Source organism: Sapajus apella, unplaced genomic scaffold (assembly GCF_009761245.1).
Source record: "Sapajus apella isolate SASKATOON/1434 unplaced genomic scaffold, GSC_monkey_1.0 scaffold260, whole genome shotgun sequence".
In the NCBI taxonomy this organism is placed as follows: domain Eukaryota; kingdom Metazoa; phylum Chordata; class Mammalia; order Primates; family Cebidae; genus Sapajus; species Sapajus apella.
Genome location: NW_022437200.1, coordinates 109,074 through 125,392, shown reverse-complemented (window position 1 = coordinate 125,392; position 16,319 = coordinate 109,074). Strand labels below are relative to the sequence as shown.

The window sequence follows — 16,319 nt, the reverse complement described above, 5'->3', positions numbered from 1 at the left end:
CATGCATCTTTGAGTAAGTATGGATGTAAGATAAATTCCTAGAATTTGAATCTCCAGATAAAAAGTTTTGAAAATTACAATTATATTAGTTGTCACCATCGACCCTCCAGAAAAGCTGTCTTTTTTTGTATACCCACCTTCCCTGAGCTCCTTACCAGCAATGGGTATCTAGTCTTTTCCATTGTTTCCAATAGAGGTGATGATATAATATATTCTAATTTAATTTGTATTTCTCTTATTAGTAGTGAAACTGAGTTTCTTTCCATATGTCTGTTTTTGGAGGCGAGCATTTGATTTTCTTCTTTGATAAATTACTTGCCCATCTACTTCACCCATTTTTCTATTGTGTTGTAATTTTTCCTTATGACTTATGAAAGTAATTTGTATTTTAGGGAAATTTGATTTTTGTCTAGCTTCTGGATAGCAACTAATTTTTCCCAGTGTGTCCATTATGTTTTTAAATGGGTATTTTGCTGAAGTGAAGTCTTATACTTTTCCATAGTCAAATCAATCAGTCTTTTCCATTCTGGTTTCTGGGCTTTTTGTCATGCTTAGAAAGACTTTTTCTCACACCAGGATAAAAAAATTCACCCACGTTTTCTTCTATTACATTTTTAGATTCATTTTTGACATTTGAATTTTGATACTTTTGGATTTTTTTCTTTTTAGTATAAGAAAGTAGAGATTCAGCTTTATTTTTTTCCAAATGCTTACACATCTAGCCCAATACCATTTATTAAACAATCCATCATTTCTTCAATTTTCATGCCATTTTTATCAGAGTTTAAACACTCACATATTCATGGGCCTATTTCTGGATGCTCTATTCTCCTCCATTGATGTATCTGTTCATATTTTGAATACTTTGTCAAGTTCAATTGAGTTTTTTTGGGTCAAAAAATTCAATTAGAATTTTGATTTAGAGAGGATTGACATCTTTACAACTTTAAGTCTTTCTATTCAATAAGAAGATACAACTTTTCAATTATTCTATCTTATTTTATGTCTTAGTCAAGCTTTATAGTTTTTGCAGGTAAGGCCTTCACATCTCTTAAGTTTTTTCTCCTTAGGCATTTTATATTTTCAGTTGCTATTGAGAATGAGCTCTTTTCTTTTATTATATTTTTAGCTGCTTTTGTTTTACATAAAAGAAAGATACTGATTTTGATATGCTAATTTTATAGCTAACTATATTAATAAATTGGCTTGTTTCCAGTATTTTAAAAATCTTTACCCAGTGATACCATACTATTATTTTCAATGATAAATTTGTCTCCTCCTTTCCAATTTGTATGCATTTTTTTTTTGAGACAGTCTTGCTCTGTTGCCCAGGCTGGAGTGCAGTGGTGCGATCATGGCTCACTGAAGCCTTGAACTCCTAAGTTTAAGCAATCCTTCAACCCAGCCTCCGATGTTGCTGGGATCACAGGGGTATACCACCATGCTTGGCTGATTTTAAAAGATTTTTCCTAAACACAGAATCTCACTTTGTTGCCTAGATTGGTCTCAAACTCCTGGGCTCAAGTGATCCTTGGGCTTCCCAAAGTGCTGGGATTACAGGTGGGAGCCACTGCGCCTGGCCACTTATTTAATTGCATTGACAAACTCTTCCAGGAGAATGTTGCAATAAGTTATTGTTTGCCCTATGAGACTGCCACCTTGAATCAGCCCTTAGTGTTGAACATCTCTCTTCTTTCTCGTGAGAGGTGCGTAGGGGCAAACCCGAGACCTGTCTTACCAGTGGGGAGGTAGGCTTCAGGTGGGCCGCTCTCTATACTTTTCTCTCCTTTCAGCCACAGTTTTGGGTTTTGGTTTGTTGACTGAGATACTTAATTCCAGACCCACACTGTTGGATATGATAGCTATTGGCCAAACATGGCCAAGTTTAAATGTAAGTTAATTACAATGAAATAAAAGTTAAAATTCAATTCTTCAGTTGCATTAGGCACATTTCAAGGGCTCAGAACAACATGTGGCTCGTGGCTTCTGTATCCAACAAGGCAGATGTGGGACATTTCTCTTACGACAGAATCTTCTCCTGGGTAGTGCTACTGTACTCAGGCATCTCCCCCCCACACAGCACCCTCCTACCTTGGTGAGCACTCATACTGCCTCCAGGCTTTCAGATTTGTTTTCTAGGTTGTGGGGAGGGTTCTTAGATCTCTTAAAACTCCATTCCATGTGTTTTTCTTGTTTCCCCCTGTAATGCTCTCGACCTCGCTATCAAACCAGAAAGTGCTGACAAGTTGCTTTCTCTTCCTTCTGGCACTGTGTTCCCTCACCGCCTTCCCAGTGCCATGCTCCTCTCCGAGGATGAGGGCAGGGTAGCCAAACGGCATCTCCTCTTTCACTGTCCTTTCAGAATTTTGCCACTGCCTGGTCAAGTGAGGGGTCTAATTTCCCTCCTCTTGCCACTCCCTCAAATAACCTGTAGCAGGTAGCAGAGTGACACTACATGGTGCGGGACCAGGTCTGAAGAAGCCACATGCAGCTTCTGCCTCAGACAGGCACTTGTGTCTGTGTCAGCACACACCTCGGCAGGCCCCGAGCTTGTGTGAAGGGTGACACCTGGCAGCCACCTGCTCCAGCCATCAGCCACAACAGCAGTAGAGGCCCCCCACCTCACCACCTGGCCAAGCCCCTCCTGCATTCCTGACCCACAAAAGAACGAGGATAATAAATTGATGATTGTTGTTTTAAGCCACTAAATTTTAGGAATTGGAGAAGAAGGGAAATGGGTGTGTGTATGTGTGGGGTGTGTATGTGTGTGTGTTGAGTGAGCTGTGTGTCAGTTCTTTCCAATACTTCTGGTCATGGAGAGCACTTTCAGGCATTGGGGGGTGACTCGGGATGTGAGGTGATGCGTGGACATGACTTCCATCCTTCCTGCTAGAACAATAACCGCGGCATTTTTGTGGGAAGGCACACTCAGCTCCTCTCTGCGCTGGCATTTGGCGCCTACCTGTTGCCATGGCAGCCGTGATTGGCACTCCCTTTGCCATCCGGGAAGGGAGGCTGCTCCAACTAGACTTTTTCTGATTCCCCAAATCTCTCCTCATCTCAGTAATTCTCAGCTGTTAGAATTCAGACGTCTTCTCCATTCCTTTCATGCTTTCAAGAAGAAAATCCCTTAGCTCTTCTGCCTAGGCTGTTTGAATTGGTATCAAAATCACATTTGATTTGAATTTAGCTGCCAAGACTCAAAGTTTTGTTGAGGCTAATACTCCTTCTCTGCAGCTTCCTTAAGTATTTGTGTCTCAGCCTCTCTGGCTCAGCCACCCCGAGAGTGGGTGGGCTCTCCAGGGAGGGCGGGAGAGGAGGTAGCCTGGCTTCCTAGGCAAGACCCTCTCTGCTGCTCAGCACTGTGACCCTGATAGCAACTCTGGCCTTTACGGGGGTGGCAGTGAGGAGGAAAAGTCCAGGTAATCACAGAGAAGCTGAGACTGGGAGTAGATCGGGTGGAGATCATGCGTGTGCTGGGGAGGGGGCGGGCAAAGGCCTTAGGGGTCACGGAGCCAGCCACTCAGCCTGGGCAGGGACAACACATCCATCCAGCCATCTGCACATGGGAAAGGGGAAATAGGAAGTGGGATTGCAACTTTAAATAAGGTGGTCAGGGTGGCCTCACCGCAAAGGCAGCAGTGAATGATGCAGAGGAGGTGGGGGACGACCTGTGGGTGTGTGGGTGACAGCACCCACTCGAGATGGGAACAGCAGGTACGGAGGCAGGGCATTCCTGGCTCCTTCAGGAAACAGCAAGGAGAGAAGTAGGTGGTGAGGCTAGAGGGGTCACGGGGACCAGACAGGCCTTTCATGGAGGGGAGATGGGGAGGAGCAGCCAGAAGGGGCGTGGGGTTCTGATCTGGTATCACCTGTGTTCCCTGCACTTCTGAGCAGGCATCCAGTGTTTGCTGGAGGAGCTCTGGGAGTGTGGGTTTGCAGAGCCTCACTATGGGGAGCTCACTGCTGATCACGCCCCTGGGCAGATGAGTCCACAGAAGCTGGGGCCTGCAGGGCCCTGTGGACTCCTTCTCTTTTGCGCTGAAAACCCAGGTGGGAAAAAGTGCCACGTGAGAATCCTGACAGGAGATATTTCCAGGGACAACACGACTATGGCTCAGGGAGGGCACGGAGCCACTGCAACCCTGCACGAACACACCTGCACAGATGCGTGGCCAGCAGGAGCCCTTGGTATTTGACAGGAAAGCCCCGGGCAGAGAGACAGTCAGTGTCAGGACCCTTCACCCTGCACCCAGGCCTGGCGCTGCCTCTCCTTGGAGCCCCCTGCTTTCTCCAAAGGAACAAGTGGGGTGGCTGAGCTTCTCTAAGGCCTTCCCTGTGGACTCCCCCGTGGGTCTTTCTGTGGCTCAGAGGTGGAAGGCCCAAGCACTTCCGTGCCTGGGCGGGGCAGGCAATAGGAGCAGAGGACATCCTCTTGATCTATAGAGGTTCTGAGGCCACCCTCTATGGGACCTGCCCCAGCCTGCCCAGCAGCCTCGGGGATGGGCGGGGGTGCTGCACCAGTAGAAAGGCTGACAATCCTGGCTAGGGCGTGAAGAGGCTGAGCAGGGCCCAGAGGTGTGGGCTGGGAGAGAGGGCACCCACTGTTGGGGGAGGGGAGCCCCATGTCCAGGAGGGAGGCCACTGCCAAGACCTCTGCCCAGAGGTAGGTAGGGCAGACTTGGACTCCGCACACATGGCCCGCAGGAGACCCCTACTGCCTAGGGTTGTCCACCTCTCCAGAGGGATGCCATTTGCGAGAGGCCTGAGCAGGGAACCCCCGACCCCTGACAAATGAGGCTGCTTTTGTTAGGAATTTCCTCTGTAATGAGCGCCACACTCCTGGCAGGATGAAAGAAGTACAGCTTTGGGGTTGGCCAGACCCAGTCTCCTTTCCCAGTCCTGTCACTGCCTGGTTCCAGCCTTAGCCTCTCTCTGTGCTTCTATTTCCTCGTCTCTAAAGTGGGCACAGTGATGGTCTCCGCCTCACAGATGGTTTTGTCCCTTACCAGCAAAAAGTGTAACAGGAGCCCAAGGCTCTCAGCTCCTGCTCCCTCCTCAGAGCACAGCCTCCCTCCACTCTCCCCACACCCCGACGAGTTGACTTTTATTTTTTATTCCACGATGTCTCTTTGGTCTAACTGAACTGCACTATCATCTGTTCACTCTGAAACTTTCCTTGCCGTTTTGTTTCAGGAGTTTTTGCTTAAAAACAGCAGTGGTTTTGGATTTTTCAAAAAACCCTTATGCTTTTTAATGAGGAAGTTTAGCCTATTTATTTAAATGCCATAACTATTTGGTCTCACTTCTGGTGTTTTCTGCTTTCTCACTTCATTTCTTTGCTCTATCTCTTTTTGCTCTTTTAATTTCACTGCCTTTGATTTCCCTCTCGTGACTGGGAAGTAGACTTATACTTAATTTTGCTTGTTTACTTTTATTTTTAAGTGGACCTATGTTGTAAAAATGAATATCAAGAATAAAGTGGTAACTATTGATTCCTCTTTGTGTAAAAACTTTCTCCCCCTTTTCCACAGCATTTTGTAGGTATAATCTAGGACTTTAGATGCAATTTTCATTTTTTATTTGTTCATTTATTTTATTAGTATGCATCTTCTTTTTCAGAAAATAAGCCTCAATACTGATAATCTTTTTTTTTTCTAACTTATCTTTCCCATCCCTGAATTTTAATTAGGTTGAATATTTTTTTCTACTGATTTTTCCAGAAGGTTGTAATCTATGAACTCATGGATATCTGAGATGATCTTTCTGTTGGTCTCACACACATGAACAACAATTTGGCTGGACATTGACTTATTTTTAAAAATTTACTCATAATTGTGTAAATCAAAGTGATAAGTGTACTTAGTTTACAGAGTCACAGAAAATTTTTGCAAGGCTTGCCATGAAAAATAGTATTCCTCCTTCCATTGCTCCTCATTACCTAGGTCCTGAAGAAAAACACTGTCAACTTTTTCAGCGGATCCTTTTTGGATTTATCACCTCACTTCTGCAGAACATGCTTATATTGTTATTTGTTGATTTTATAGTTCATTTCAAGCAATGTGTGTTGACTTCTCACTGGGGAAATGAGCGTTTAGCACTCTTGCAAAACTTGTCCCCTCCCCCTGTGACGTAGACGTTCATCCTATCACAGTTCTTGCAGTATGATAAATTTGCAATTTGGTTATGATTCATATTTAGAGTTTATATATTTTTTGGTGCTAAACCATGCAGCAATCTACAGTTATTTTCCTTTATTGCACAACTTTGGTATTTCCTAGAGTTTCTAATTTTCTATAATTTATCCTGTTAATAATCTGTTTTATTAATTTTCTATTCTTTTGTTATGAATTCCTGTTCAAACAGCCTCTAATTGAGCCAGTCTCCTGCACTGTCTTCAAAGCATCAGTGACTCTACTTTTGCCACCTTTTTTTTTTTTTTTTTTTTCCCGAGACAGAGTCTCCCTCTGTTGCCCAGGCTGGAGTGCGATGGCAAGATCTCCGCTCATTGCAACCTCCCACTGCTGGGCTCAAGGGACTTTCGTGTCTCAGCCTACTGAGTAGCTAGGATATCAGGTGCAGGCCACCATGCCTGACTAACTTTTGTATTTTTGTTGTAGAGATGGGGTCTTGCCATGTTGGCCAGGCTGGCCTCGAACTCCTGGCCTGAAGTGGTCTGCCCACCTTGGCCTCCCACACTGCTAGGATTACAGGCATGAGCCACCATGCCCAGCCTACCTATGCCATCTTCTAAAGAGCCTTTCCCAGAGCCTTCTGCCCCTGCTCTGTTCCTCATGGACAGCACTTCTTTGACCCATCCTGGACAACTTTCCCTTTCCTCAGGCTAAAGCACCCATTTCCTGGGTTCCACATCTCCCTCCCCCTTGGTCGTTCCTTGTTTTTTGAGGCATTGCGTGTGTGACTGTATTTTTATTCTCCTCTCACTCTTACTTGGCTGGATATAGAAATCTAGTTAGAAACGAGTTTCCCAGGGACGTTGAAGACGTTGCTTTGTTGTCTTCCAGCTTCCAGGCTGCTATTGCAAAGCTGGTGCCAGTGCCATCTTTGACTTTGCACAGTTGTAAAATTTGTTTTGTTTTATTTTATTCTCTCTCCCTGGAAGTCTTTTGAGCCATCTCTTTGTCCTCAGTACCCTGAAGTTTCACACGCGTATCTTGATGTAGGTCCACACCCCTCCATTTTGCTGGTCCTTCTGACCTAGCATCTCCAGAACTGTTCTGGGACACTTTGATGGATTTTTTTTCCCCTTGGTAATTTCCTCTCCTCTCTTTTCTGTGTTCTCTCTTTTTTCGGAACTCCTATTACCCAAATGTTGGACTTCCTAAACTGGTCCTCTAACTTTCTAATCCTTGCTCTCCTTTTTCTATTTCTCTGCTCCATCTTATGGCTTTCTTCAACTGTATCATCCAAACTCTTCTTTTACATTTTCCATTTCTACTATCATATTTTAAGTTTCCAACAGCTTTTCTTATGTTCCATTTGTTTAATAATACTCTGTTCTTGTTTCACGGTCAGAATATCACTTCTTAGCTCTCTGCTTGTATTCATAATGATTTTGAAGTTTTCTTCCCCCGCAAGTAAACTTTGTTTCCTTTAAGTTGCTCTTTTTAAATTTGTGTTTGTCTCTGCCTCTGTCTGTCATATCAAAGGTTTACTCAGATATCTGACAATCCCTTTGATTGCTCATATTTAAAAGTATGGCACTAAAACACTGGTGGAAAGTTTCGTGTGTGTGCATGCATGCGTGCGTACGTACTGTGTGTGTGTGTGTGTGTGTCATGGGAAATGGTGGCTTGTCAATTGTGAACTTCATTGTAGGATGATCTGCTTTGGCTGTTTTATTGGGAGGCCCTCAGATATTTCTTCCTGATCGTTTGGATTCCGCTGAGTATCTGAGGCCTGAAAAGAGAAGCCTAGGTACCAGTGTTCTGGCTGCTGGTGAGGAACAGGGCTGGAGTGTTCAGCACTGAGTATGTCAAGTTCATGCATTTCCCCTGTTTCTTCTGATTTTAACTGTGCCCAGTTCAGAGACCACTATTGTGGTTTCTAGAAATTAGTCTTCTGCTGGAATGAGGTTGTGCAGTCTGATGGAGAGGCTCTGGGTATCTGCCTACTTATGAAAATGTTTTCAGTCCACTCTTGGTTTCTATTACTGCCTTCACCCTTGCTGCAGAGGCACCTCATGCTTTCTGTTCTCAGGACTTTCTGAGCTGCTGTTTATTAGGCTTCCCACAGTCACCTCAGGAGCCAGCTTTCTAAAATCAGCGAATTCAGCTATCCCTCACCCTTCTCCCTTCTTGACTCTAACATTTGTTGCTATTTTCTCCTCTTCTGTTCTCTTTGTCCTTATAAGTGTAGGCTACTCCTCCTTTTAACATCCTCTTATTGCCATGTTAGTGGGAATTCAGGCTGGAGCAGAGGTTAATATCCATTTTTGGTCAGTTACATTTAAGCAGAACTCAGTATTGAGTTCTGAGGTCCCCATGGGTGAGAGAAGGAGACCTGTCCTTTCATAGTGATGCCCACCCCACATTCATTGTTGGCAGCCAGTCTCAAGGTCGGATTGTGTAACTGATATCATTTCTCTTTCACACGAGCTTCTAGAAAGTTGTAAGACATATTTATGCCCTAAATATTTGCTGTAGCAAGTCTATAGATTATCTTAAAAACTTTTTTTTTAAATTTTTTTTAGAGAGAGAGGGGTCTCACTCTATTGCTCAGGCTGGAGTATAGTGGCACTATGATAGCTCACTGCACTCTTGAACTCCTGGGCTCAAGTCTCCTGAGTAGCTGTGACTACAGGCATGCACCACCATGCCTGGCTAATTTTTGTAGAGATGAGGTCTTGCCATGTTGCCCAAGCTGCCAGTGTTAACATCTTAATAGATTCTTTGCACTTACCTTCGCAGAATGAGAGTTTTAAGAACTGAAAAGTTCATTGCTGGGATAGACCAGCCACAACATGGAGTGGTTACTAACCTTAAGGAGCACATTAGATTTTTCTTTTCCTTCTTTCTTTTTCTTTCTTTTGAGACAGAGTCTCGCTCTGTCAGGATGGAGTGTAATGGCATGATCTCAGCTCACTGCCTCCCAGGTTCAAGCCATTCTCCTGCCTCAGCCTCCCTAGTAGCCAGGATTACAGGTGCCCACCACCATGCCTGGCTAATTTTTGTATTTTTAGTAGAGATGGGGTTTTGCCATGTTGGCCAAGCTGGTCTTAAACTCCTGACCTCAGGTGATCCACCCGCCTCAGTCTCCCAAAGTGCTGGGATTACAGGTGTGAGCCACTGCACCTGGCCACATTAGGTTTAATATAAGACTGCAGTAATATTGAGACCATTCAGAGACAGGGTCTCATTGTGTTGCCCAGGCTGGTCTTGAACTCCTGGTCTGAAGCGATCCTCCTGCTTTGGTAGTCGCAGAGTCTTAAAGCATTACCCTGAAGTCTAGTTGTCAATTTAAAAACTGGGGAAAAGCATCTTTGTATGATGGAGTCTAAGGGACACCACATTCACAAAGTGATAACACTTAGCATCCCCAGTAATAGGACTCCCGAGGCAAAACAGTAGGAGGAACCCCTGCCACCTATGGAAAGCTCCTGCTTGAGTGTCTAACCTGGGTCTAAGGATGAGCACACAGTTGGCCAAATCTAGGGGCTGTCCATAAGACCTGGACTTCTCAAAGCCTTGATGTCATGAATGACAATGGAAAATGAGGAGAACTGTTCTAGATTAAGGGAGACTAAAAAAAATCAGTCTAATGCAGTACAAAATCCTTGATTAGATCTCTAATCAAAAGACAATAGGTGAAGGAAATTTGGGGGCAATTGGGCAATTGCACCTTCAGGTGTGGCATCTGTTGGATTTGGACATTTTTATGGAAATTCCCAATTGAGTATCCAGTTGTGTTTAAACACATTTATTTTAAATGGGAACTATACATCAAAGATTGCTAGGGCTACCTATAATTTCTATAGATGAATGTTTGTGTCCCCTCAAAATAAGTGTTGAAACGGAATCCCCCATGTGATAGTGTGAGGAGGTAGTGCCTTTGGGAGGTGACAAGGTTGTGAGGGTGGAGCCCCTGTGGTTGCATTAGTGCCTGTATACAAGAGGCCCCAGAGACACCCCGTTTCCCCTCTCCCATGGTACAGGGACACGGTAAGAAGGCGCCATCTGAGAACCAGAGAGTGGGCCCTCAGCAGACACTGAATCTGCCAGCACCTTGGCCTTGAACTTCCCAGGTGTGAGATAAATTTCTGTTGTTTGTTATAGTAGCTTGAAGGGTAAAGGATAAATATGCAGTTGGTACACCATGTCCAAGGGCTGTGCATCATGGATTCACCCAACCGAAGATCAAAGATATATATATATTTAAATTCAATAAAAACATACAATAAAATAATACAAATAATACACCATGATGACTATTTAAATCACATTACATTATATTAGGCATTATAAGTAATCCAGAGATGATTTAAAGTATACAAGAGGGTGTACGTAGGTATGTAAAGAGGATGTATGTATATATATAAATGCATCACTATTTCATATTAGGGACTTGAGCATCCACAGATTTTGGTCTCCTCAGGGCCAATCCCTATACATACCAAGGGATGGCTATACTGGAATAATGTTACAATCAAAATAAAAGAATTAGCATTTAAAATGTTTGACCCTGTACCACCTACAATCATTGTCTGCATCCCCAGTGGTAACTGCACCATCCTTTGGGAACCACTAGGCTAGCAGGATACCAAGGCGAGCCTCTGTGTAAAAGCAAACCCAGGACTTGACCTGGTTGGCTTGGAGAGGGAGAGAGAAATCGCTCAGCATAATTCAGCAAGAAGCTGGCTGAGACTTCTTTAGCAGACTGGGGAGGAGTGAGTGGTAGGGGACCTAGGACAGAGAGAAGCTGGGGTAGGTGACAGGGGCCAGGGGGTTCTGAGCAGGGATAGGAATGTCTGGTGATTAGTGTCAACCTATTTGCTGTCATGGTATATACACTTTCCCCTTCATTTCCTGCCACCTGGCTTCAGGATATGGGGCTAGATTCTCACCTCATCCTCCGGGTTCTCAGGCTCTGTCCAAAGGCTGATTGTGGTGGGAGGATATCCTTGGAATAACCTAACAGAGTCCCTACATTCCCACCTGGTGCCTCTATGGAAGGGGGCCATGCTCTTATGTATCACTTAACTGTTGTTGTGTAACAGTTACCTCATAACCCAGTGGGGCTTGAAACCACAAACATTATGACAAGTCTATGGTTTGGCTGGGCAATTCTGATCATCTCAGGTGGGCTCGTTCATGCATCTGGAGCCAGTGAAGTTCGGCAAGACAGCTCTGTTAATTTAGGCTGGGGTCTGTCACCCGTTTGAGGGTTTGCTGGGTGGAGGCTAGTCTAAGATAGCCTACAAGCTCTCTTCTGGGTTCACCAGTTGGTTTACCTGAACTTGTTCACATTGCAGGTGAACTGGTACAGTGTCACTTTCACTTCTACCCCTTTCTACTGATAAAGCAATTCACAGGCCAGGCCAGACTGAATGGGCAGGAGAATGGACCCCACATCTCGATGGGAAGAACTACACAGCCATCCTGCAAGGGCATAGGGAGGGATGCAGAATTGGGACCATGTTCGCATCAATCTATTACATCTTGCACCCTGTAACTAGAGGCTCCTGGGAAGACCTCCAGCAGAGGTCATTGCTGCTCTCCCTCCTATGGTTTGCTCCCTTAATGTAGTCTCCAGTGTGAGAGGCACATTTCTCCTTAGGCTGGGACAGGACTGATATGGTGAACACTGCAAAAGAGCCCCAGTGTCGAAGGGTCCATGTGTGGCAGCCCTGTAGCCAGCCACACCGGGGCCAGGGCTGGGATTCACCGTCCACAGCAAGGCGGAGAGGCTGCCCGCTGTCTGGTGGGCAGTGGAGAATAGTCCACAGCAAGGCAGACAGGCTGCCCAGGCTCTTAGCCCTGCGCTAGCTCAGCCAGCCAGGGGAAAACAGCAATGCCAGAAGAAACTGGGAAATCATCTCCCGGCCTGGAGACGTCCTGGGCAGGGAACTGAAGGACTGGGGGCACAGATGGTGTTTTTTATCTTGTATTCCAATTGGCGGCTAAGGCTTTGGAAGAGAAACGAGCATATGGGAACTGAACAGCTGGCTAAGTAGATGCAATTGAAGAACAAGATTTGATTTTCTGGACCATGGCTTAAGACGGGTTCTTGGCTGGGGCCTAATATTAACAATCTTAATATCATGCGTTTGCACAGGACTTAACCATTTAGAAATCACTTTGGCTGATCTGCCATTTCATTGTCACTTTACATTAACTAGGGTTGAGGAAGGGTGGATTTCTACCCTATATCACTGATGAGGTGAGAGAGAGGTCCCCTGCTCTTTTAGATCCTAGAGCTGGTAGGTGTTAGGGCCAGTCTAGAATCGAGGTCTGTTTGACTCCAAAATCAATGCTCTTTTCAACATTTCACGTGATTCTAGTGAGCATGGCTTGGAGCAATGTTTTTCCACCTATTTGTGACCCACAGAAATAAGAACTTTACATTGAGACTGAGGATGTATGTGTGCCTATGTGCGCATGTGTATATATGTGCATGTGTGTATATATGTGCATGTGTGTAGCATGTGTAGGTGTGCGTGTGTGTAGTGTGTGTATATCTGCCTATGTGTGTGTAGTCTGTGTGCATAAATGTGTATGTGTGTATAGTGTGTGTGGTGTTTATGTGTAGTGTGTATGTGTGTAGTGTATCTGTGTATAGATGTGTGTAGCACGTGTGTGTCTATGTGTGTGTAGCACATGTATGTGTGCCTGTGTGTGCATGTGTGCATATACGTGTGTGTATAGTGTGTGTCTATGTGTCGTGTGTATGTGCATACTGTATGTGTGTGTATAGATGTGTACGTAGCATGTATATGTCTGTGTCTAGCATGTGTGTGCCTGTGTGTATGTATGTGTACAGTGTATGTGTACATGTGTGTATACATGTGTAGGCTGTATGCATATATATGTAGCATGTGTGCACCTATGTGTGTAGTGTGTGCACATGTGTGTATACATATGTAGTGTATGTATGTGTGTAGCATTTGTATGTGTGCCTATGTGTGGTGTGTGGCATGTGTGTGTACTATGTGTATATATGTGTTTAGCATGTATGCGTGTCTGTGTAGTGTGTGCATGTGCATATGTGTCTGTAGTGTGTATACATATGTGTATGCCTGCATATGCATATATATGTGTGTGTGTGTTCACACTATTTGTGAAAACATCAGAGGGAGGTGTACCCTGGTTCACCGGAAATCGCTGGGAAGAGAGTCCCCCACGTGCCTGGAAGCCTGTGGACAGAGGATGGAGAACGCGGAGTCTTCTTTGTGCCTGGGTTTCCCATGCGCCTTGCCCGAGTAGCCGGTGCTCCAAGACTGAGGCGCTCTCCCCGCCTGCCTGCTCTGTGGCGCTGTGGGGCATAGTCCTGAGGCCGAAAGAAGGCGCTGGCTGCTCCGCGCCTGCTCACGGCGTCCCCTCCCTCCCTGGACCCTCACCTGAGTTCCTGCCTCCGCCCTGGGCCTGAGTCGCGCCCCTTCCCTGACCAGGGCGGGGAGTCGCTCCCAAATCGGAGCTCACCTCTGTGCCTCCTCCGGAACCTGCGTGTCCGTGCCTCCCATGCCCCTCCAGTCTCAGGTATCGGCCACGCGCGCCCGCTGTGCCTCAGCCTCGCGAACTCCGCGCAAGGGCGTCAGATCCGCTACACTGCGAGGAGGCCGAGGACAGGCGTCCCAAGCGCGGCTCCCGTGCCCCTCCAGCGGGCTCCAGGCTGCTCCTCTCCAGAGGTCACCTCCCCTTCGGCATGGGCCTCCCCGCAGCTCCTCCCTTCCCTCACCCGCCTGGTGGACACGTGCCCTCCTTGACACCTCCCACGGGAGGCGGCTCAGCAGGTGCACTGAAGGGCCAGAGCCCAGCGCCCACCGCGATCAGACTCCGCGGCGGAATAAGTTGCTTCCCTACAAATTATCCTTCCCGTCTCCTAATGACTTCCAGGGGAACGTCTGGATTTGGTGCCAGCATGTTTAACACCTTTATAATACTTGCTAATCTCTTTGCTCTAACAAACAGAGAGTAGGCCTGGGGCTTAGAGTCCTGCCAGGCTGCAGTATCAAATTAGGGCTTAATAACTTTATTGTGACTTCATTGTGCTTTCTTGTAGTTGCATTATGGAAAATGAGGCTCAGTTCCATTTGTGAAGAGATATAAAGTGTCCCGTTAGGTACACACTAATGTAGATTTTAAAAATGCAAAAAATCAAAGAAAATTGAGGTATAAATGAAGACATAATGAATATTTGAGAAAGCATAATTTGAGAAAGTCTGAAGGAAGGAAAGGGAGGGAAGGGGGTAGCTGAAGAGGTGTTTGGCAGCTGTGCAGAATCAGGAGGGTGTGGGTGACAGTGGGTCAGCACACTGCCACCTTGCACAGGTAGGAGGGAAGTGGGCATCCTGGACCACACCTGAGGTGCCAACGGCCTCCCGAGGCCTCTTGTCAAGGCTTCTTAACTCAGCCCTTCCTTTGCCACCATATCCCTGAGTGTGGACACACCTCTGCTGGAGGGTCAAGACATGACTGTGGTTTCTGGGATGGCTGAGCTGCACCCATGAGAAAGTTGATTGACAGGACATCCATCTGCCATGGGCTGGGGTTGGGTGAGCCCAGGCCCAACTCAGGAACTTCTCCATCTTCTCTGAGCCTCAGGGTGCTTGCTGTGATCTCAGCACACAGGCCAGCTCTTTCCCAGCACACCCCTCAGTCTGAATCTTGACAGTTATGGAGAAGTGTCTGTCATATTCCTAAACAGAGACTCTTTCCCAACTACCCCTGCTGTGCTTGTCTTTCCTTATGCCCAGGCTTGGCAGGACTCTTTGGGGTGCTTAGACAAAGGTACTGGGACAGCTGATCTAACCAGGGTAGTGGGAACCTTGTTGGTTACTCACTCATATCCACCCCTTTCCATTGCTTCCATTGTATGGCCAGAGCCCCAGCCCTGTCTGGGTTCCACTGTCCTCCATGGAGCTTTGGGGAGGTGTGGGTCTTAACTAGCCTAAGCCAATGATAATAATTTCATTTCCCTATAGGTGGGCTTCGGAAGAAGCAGATGCCCTGATTCCAGCCATGGAGACCTGAGGTTGCCTCTGTAATGCTTGGAATTTTGGCAGCCATCTTGGGATCATGAGAAATGTCAGCTTGAAGGAAACGTGCTGAGAAAGACAAAGGAGAAAGGTGGCAGGCTCTGGGACCTGTGGCTTCTCCTGTCATCCTACTGGGGAGGGTGATAAAGTCTCTTTGCTAAGCCACGTTAAATTGGGTTTTTGGCTGCTTGCAGCCAAAAATTTAGCCCAACTGACATGCAGACAGAGGGTGACGACCCAATACCCAGCCTCTCTGTCTCAACTCTCCTTGTCTTCCTGCAACTCACCTCTTTTCACTTCTTTTCTGAAAATCCTGGTGTTTTCTTCTATCCTACTTTCTGCAGGCTAAGGGCCTGAAAGTGGCTGTGGGAAACTTCTTTGGTCTATTCCCTCTCCTGAGAGTCCATGAAATGTGAGATGGGGGTCACTCCTCAGCTGAGTGTGCCCCCCAGTGACTGCTGGGCTCCAGCTTCTCCTGCATGCAGCAAGGCTTGGAAGCCCCTTAGCCCCGCCACACTCTACTCACCTTCATCCAGTGCAGTTACACAGGGCCTGGTCCTGCCACAAGCTCATTTGTTCCAGACACCACTGAGGCCCCTCAATCTGATCACGTCTAAATCAGAGGCTGCCAAGGAGGCTCAGGACTCCATGGACTTGAATGGCAGGGGACAAGCTCAGGATGGCCTGAGACCTGATTTTATTTTTTATGGGACTATGTAGTGTACAATGTGATGTTTTGATATAAGTATGCATTATGAAATGATTAAATTGAGCCAATTAACTTATTGATCACTTCACATACTTATTTTTTGGTGGGGGGCTGAGTGCATTCAGGATCTACTTTCAGTAATTTTCAAGTGTACATACATTATTAACTAATAATGCACCTTATATACCATTCTGTAAAATAGATCTCCAGAACTTATTTATCCTGTCTCTTTGACAAATATCTCCCTATCCTCCTCATCCCCTAGTCCCTAGCAATCACCATGTTTCTCTCTGCTTCTATAAGGTCAACTTTTTAGATTCCACATGTAAGTGGGCCATGTAGTATTTGTTTTTATGTTACTGACTTATTTGACTTAGCACAAGGTCCTCCAGGTTC

At 46.0% G+C, this 16,319-nt stretch overlaps 1 long non-coding RNA gene across 1 annotated transcript in view; it reads left to right on the top strand.

The window, feature by feature from the left end:
• LOC116545345 overlaps positions 1 to 15,959 on the top strand; it is a 32,738-nt gene extending 16,779 nt beyond the window's left edge. Inside the window, exons 2-3 of the long non-coding RNA XR_004266281.1 lie at positions 15,161 to 15,305; positions 15,559 to 15,959. This is a non-coding gene — a long non-coding RNA (uncharacterized LOC116545345). The remainder of the gene's footprint in view (positions 1 to 15,160; positions 15,306 to 15,558) is intronic.
• The last annotated feature ends 360 nt before the right edge of the window (positions 15,960 to 16,319 follow it).